The following is a 6,000-nucleotide window of genomic DNA, read 5'->3' as shown; positions in this document are numbered from 1 at the left end:
TTTCTCCACCCCTCCCCCTACTCCCTGGGCCATATAAGGACTCAACAATTGGTGTCCATTAAAGGAGTCCCTCTGCAAGAACACATGAGAAACACGCACGTGAGAACACACATGAGAAATACAGTTCTGTGGCTTAAGCTGCCCAGTCTATGATAGGTATTTTGTTATGGCAGCCTGAGGTGACTGATACACCTGACCTCAGAGAATCCACGACCCAATGGAGACTCCACCTGAGGCCCTGAACCAGGACTGAGCAGCTGGCCAGGTAGGACTGTGCTTACCGATGTACTCCCCGTCTGTGCTCCACAGGTGCACGGTACGGTCCAGGGAGGATGACAGCAGAAACTTTTCTTCTTCTATCAGCTCCAAACTAATGAGATAAAGGAGAGGAGAGCTGCCCCAAGGCTGCTCCAGCGTGAAAGGGACATCGGCTCAGTACGTCAATACTCCAGTAATTAAAGTTGGAATATAGAAAGAAGCCAGGTTAATCTCCAGAATTATCCTTGGCAGCATCTCCTCCCTGTCTCCTACCATGCCACTCCCCCTCCAAATCCCCCAACTCCAGACCCAAGACATCAGACGAGATATACTGGAAACATCTTATGGACGATGCGGGGAAGATCAAGAGGTTGGAAAGAAACTTCCGACCAGGGTTCAGGTCCTGCTCCAGCACTGACTCCTTTTAACTCCAGTGAAAAAAATCTAAAACTTACTAAGCTTCGAAACTTACCCTAAAATACCGGATCAATTCAAGGGGAGCAATCCTCCATTTACAAGAAAATGAAGACTTCAGTCTCTTCTTTACCCTGTGTAGGTAGCATACACATCCTGTCCTCATCAGGAGCAGAATTATAACACTGCTCTCCTCCTTTGACTAATTCGGAGGGCTTCGGAGAGAATCCATTTGATCCAAGCTGTGAGAAGTATTTGAACTCTTTTACACATTCTTGAGCTCTAAAACGGATGGTACTCACAATGTCACCATGCTGATATGGGCCCCCCAGAACATCACATCTAACTCAGAGGAAAGAGCACACCTGAGTATGGTAGGAGAGGTACCACCCTCATGCTAGATGCCGTGTAACAGTCCCTACAGGATGGGGTCAGATCTGGTTGAGCGTCCAGCAGGGAGAGAGGTCCTGGTGTAGCAAGTCATTTGTCTTGCTACATTAATTTGATACACGTTTGTCAAGCACCTACTATATGCAAGACCCCATGCCAGCTCCAAAGACATGAAATGGGGCCTGTGCCAGGTCCTTACCCTATGGCTTCCTTCAGCACTTAGGGTTTGGTAAGCACGCAGGAGTATGTAAGTAATCAAACATGATGTTTAAAATAGCTTGGTGAAAGCTACGTTCCCAGTACTTGGAGTAAAGACCAATGCAAGGCTGATCACGCTTACTTCTAAATTCCCATTTCTCATACTTTAGCTAAACTTCTCCTGTGGTGGAACAGGAAAAACTGAATAAAGGGAGGTATGTGAGGGAATTCCCTGGTGGCCCAGTGGTTAGGACTCCGTGCTTTCACTGCCGAGGGCCCAGGTTCCATCCCTGGTTTGGAGAACTAAGACCCCACAAGCTGTGCGGTGTGGCAAAAAAAGAAAAAAAAAGGGCGGGGGGATGTATGTGAATATTTACTTCTAAATTGGCTTCACAGAAATGTAATGAACTATTACATAGCCATTTAAATATGTTAAATGTTAAATATGCTAAATAGACCTAAATATGCTTCTATGGAAAGCTGGCCAAGAGATACAAAGGAAAAAACAAGTCCTGAAAATGATGTATTGTAGGTGTGTGTGTATGTGTTCCCGTATGCATATATACATGCATAGAAACTTTCTGGAAGGAAGTTGAAATTCATTAACAGTGTTGCTAGGATGCAGAAAAGGCAGGTTAGGGTGGTAGAGGAGGTCAGAGAAACAACTACTGCTTTTCATTTTACATTCTTTCATGCTGTTAGATTTTTTCTAAACATGAACGCTTCTATAATTGTATGAAAGGGTTTTAACATTTTAAATGTATTTTTGTTATTACCAAAGCACTATATATCGCGAAAAATTAGAAAAGACAGATTTCTCAAAAGAAGAAAATAAAACATATCTATAACCTCATGTATAAAGAGATAACATTTGTTAAATCCTTGATGTATATCTTCCCAGGGTTTCAATCTTCCATATACTTCTTCATTTTAACAAGGGAAGAATCGTATTGCAATATTGTTTTGTGATCTGATTTTTTTTCATTTAACAATTTTATCATGAATATCTTCCCTGTGAATACATTTTCATATACAGCTTCCGTATTTAATGACTAAATGATATTCCAGTGTATTATACCATCATGTATTTAATCAGTTCCCCTTATGTGGGACATCTAGGTTTCTCTATTATTTTCCTCTCTCTCATAAACAATATGTTAATTCACAAGCTTACAACTAAATCTTTGTGCACGTTTCCTATTCTTTCTTTAGGCCAAATCCTTAGTAGTAGAATTGCTGGTTCAAAGCTTTAGTGCACGTGGGCAACTTGCCCTTCAGAGAGTATACACCAATCTACCCTCCATCCAAGAGGGTATGAGTGCCATTTTCCTGTTGCCTTGCCAACACTGAATACTTTCATGAAAATATTCTTCTCTGATCCGTTCTTAAAGGGTTTTAAGAGACCCCTTCCTCACTGGTACAATTTAATTTTATCAACCAGAATATTTAACTAAAACTGAAGCTGTGCTCATCATAGTGTCTCACGTGGAGAGCTCATTACCCACTCCTGGGAGGCTGTGGCTCCGGTCCCTGCAGACCATACTCCTCGATGTCGTAGACGGGTACAGAGCCGTCCTGGTCAGCCACGTAGGCCCAGGCATCCCCTGTTGTCACCGCCATGCTGCTGACCCAGGCTTTGTCTCTGGACTGAAAGACACACGCACAGGGATCATTACACACACACAGAGGGCCTGTTACATACACACACACAGGGTCCATCACACACGCACATAGGGCCCATCACAGACAGACAGGCGCGCACACACACACACACACACACACACACGGCCCATCACAGATAAAGCTTATGTGTCAGACAATGGCAAGTGAAATGCTGTCTTCCGTTTATAGTTCTATTTATAGTAGAACTATAAATGGGAGACAGAACTAGTCACCGTGCCTGTATTAAACTTCCAGCGAGGTAGAAATACAGACAATAAAGCTGAGGGCTTAGGGCCCAGCCCAGCTGCTGTGTCACATAGGCTAGTGTCAAAAAATAAAACGAAACCCCAAACCTGAAGCATGGAACTTATTTCCAATCCACAGCCCAACTTCCAGGAGTAAAGTTTGCAAAGGGACAGGCCCCGCCCAATAGCCTCCAGAAGGTGACAGAACCTGGAAGGAGGGAAGCAGGAGGAAGGGTCCCTGGGCCTTTGCGTTTTGTGGTTCCTGAGCTCCCTGGGGTTGAGTCTGGGAGCCTCCGCTCAGAGGCCCGGCAGCCTCAGAACTCCAGGGCTGCTGCTGTGTCCTTTGGCTTAATCTGACCAGTTAGAACCACCAATTGGTGTATATTGGGGACGGGGGTCCTCATGGTGGGTTTTGGATTAAATGGCTCAATAGCTTCTCCCTTCTCCACTATTCTGGGCAGCCTTCGTAACGGAGGAGGCTTCCTTGGGCTGTAGAGGGAAGGTATGGAAGTTTGTGCTGTGGTGATACTTAATGTGTGTGTGTGTGTGTGTGTGTGTGTAAGCACTTCCTTTAAACCCACTGGGGAACTTGCCTAGTCAAAGGAATTCTCTGGGACTTCCTTTTGGCCTGTCAGTCACAGTTCTTGACATGTTGGCATGTGGGTGTTCACAGCAAGCCTGTGAAGTAGGGGCCCCATGTGTACCTCTTCCTCTTGGGAGCTCCCGAAATCTCCAGACTCGGGGATCCTCTTCTACTCCCAGGGGAGGCGGCCCTGTTCTCCCACCAGGGAAAGCAGAGGCGAGGAACGCCCAGGGTGGAGGGTGGACAGAGGCATCCGAGGGCGCCCGGTGCCGACAGGCCTGAGGCTTCAGGGCTGGGCCGGGCCGGGCTGCAGGAGGAGGTGTCCCCCTTGGGAGTGCGAACAGACAGAGGAGGGCGTCCGCCTCTCTAGCGAGGAGAATGCAGACGCCCCCCCCCCCCCCCCCCCCCCCCCCCCCGCCCTGGGCTCCGCGCTCACGGCTCCACCTGCTCTTACAGCCAGAACCACACAGGGGGCTGCTTTTACGTTGCCATTTAAAATAAAACCCTAGCGCTTTGCAGCGGGGCGCTGGCCCACCCTTTACATTTCACCGAAGCTGGGAGGTCCCGTCATCTGTGTGACGTCACTGAGCTAGCTAGTGGCGGAGGTGGACCCAGAAGCCGTCTTCTAGCTCTCAGCGGCCTGGCTTCCACGGCTGAGCCCCGTTACGTAATTCTCGGCTCTTCTGTCAGCCGCCTGCAGGGGCTGTGACGGTCTGTCCCTCACAGGCTATGCTTGACATTTATCTAACCCCACTAACGACATCCTGTGAGCCCCATGCCCTTCCAGGGCCTCTGGGGAGGCGGCAGGGCAGGGATACTTGACTGGGAGGGAGTCATCCTCTCCCAGCTGGCAGGGGGGTAGGCGGGGCTCGGCAGCCCGGGAGCCCCAGGGGGGTCCTGCATGCCTGGGGACTCTGCCTCTTGGGCCCCGGGCCTGCAGTGGCCACGTCTTAGAGAAGAGCTGCACGGCCCCTGTGGGCTCCTTTCTCACCTCGGGGCCCGTTGGCCATTAGGGAAGTGGCGGCTGACTCCAAGCTGGCTGCCCAACTGGTATTGAGTGTTCAGGAAGGTGAGGCAGAAGACGCTTCTGTGTGGGCCTGGAGACGAGGAGAGAGTTTCGGCTGCGCTCCGCATGCAGCTCCCAGCTCTCCTCTCAACCTCTCCTGTGGCCGCCCCTGGCCCCGGGGTCGCAGAGCTGCCCCCGGCCCTGGGCTGGAACAGGTGAGGAGCACACAGGCGCAAAGGTGGCCCTCCTGGTTCAGAGCCAGCCCCGCCTTTTTGGGGGGTAAGGTGTGATGTGAAGCCTAAGGGCCCCTGTGGCCCAGGGCACCCCGGGGCTGCCCCAGGACCCCAGGACTTCTGCAGAGTGACAGGGATTGGGAACTTGGTTTGGGCTGGAGGGACGGGGCTGAGAGAGTTGGTAGGGCGGTCAGGGGCTTTGCCTGGAACTCTCGATGGGCACTTCCCAAGAGGTCCCCACTCCCTGGAATTCCTGGAGTGGAATAATACTAATTAACCTTTATGTCACTTTTTACATAAAACCATGTGAAATCACATGGAACTGGATTATTTGTCCCAGGGTCAGATGAGGCAATGGAACTTAGTACAGTTAAAAGCTTTGCTCAAAACCATAAAAAATTCCTTCCTTCCTCCCCCCACCCCTTTTTTTTCCCCAAGTCTGTTTCATCCCTAGAAGGGACTAGGCATCATGCTGTGTGCTGTGGAAATCTGGGGAAGCAGAGAGCTGAAGCAAACCAAAAAGAACTACCCGGAGAAATGAGCAAGGTCTTATTGGCACATGGAGGAGGGCGGGGTTATTGCGTGTGGAGAAGGGACGGGTCAGAGTAGGCCTCTCAGGGGAAGCGGCTTTGGGTCTGGAACCTCGAAAGATGAATTGGGCCCTGGGCAGCGCAGGGCCAGGGGAGGTCCAGGGAGGGGAAGACGTCAAGCTCTGATCTTCACAACACGTCGAAGTGTTGGCATAACCTCTGAACCCATCTCCCTACTTCCCCACCTGCCACTTCTCCTGCTGAACTTGAAGCATCATCAACACAGGGGCCACCTCTGTCTTTTTCTTTTTTTTTTTTTTTTTTTACCATTTATCTCTAACCTTTTAGTATATAGAACTCAAATATTTGCTGTTGAATAAAAATCCTACAAACTTACTTAGATGCAAACCTCCAAGAGCCACAGAGAATGTAGCTACTTGGGTGTTAGGAGGGGGCGAGGAGTCCCTTCATCTTACCCTCC

This window comes from Tursiops truncatus, chromosome 18 (assembly GCF_011762595.2).
Source record: "Tursiops truncatus isolate mTurTru1 chromosome 18, mTurTru1.mat.Y, whole genome shotgun sequence".
NCBI classification, from domain to species: Eukaryota; Metazoa; Chordata; class Mammalia; order Artiodactyla; family Delphinidae; genus Tursiops; species Tursiops truncatus.
The sequence above is the reverse complement of the archived record's forward strand: the minus strand, read 5'-3'. Positions refer to the sequence as shown.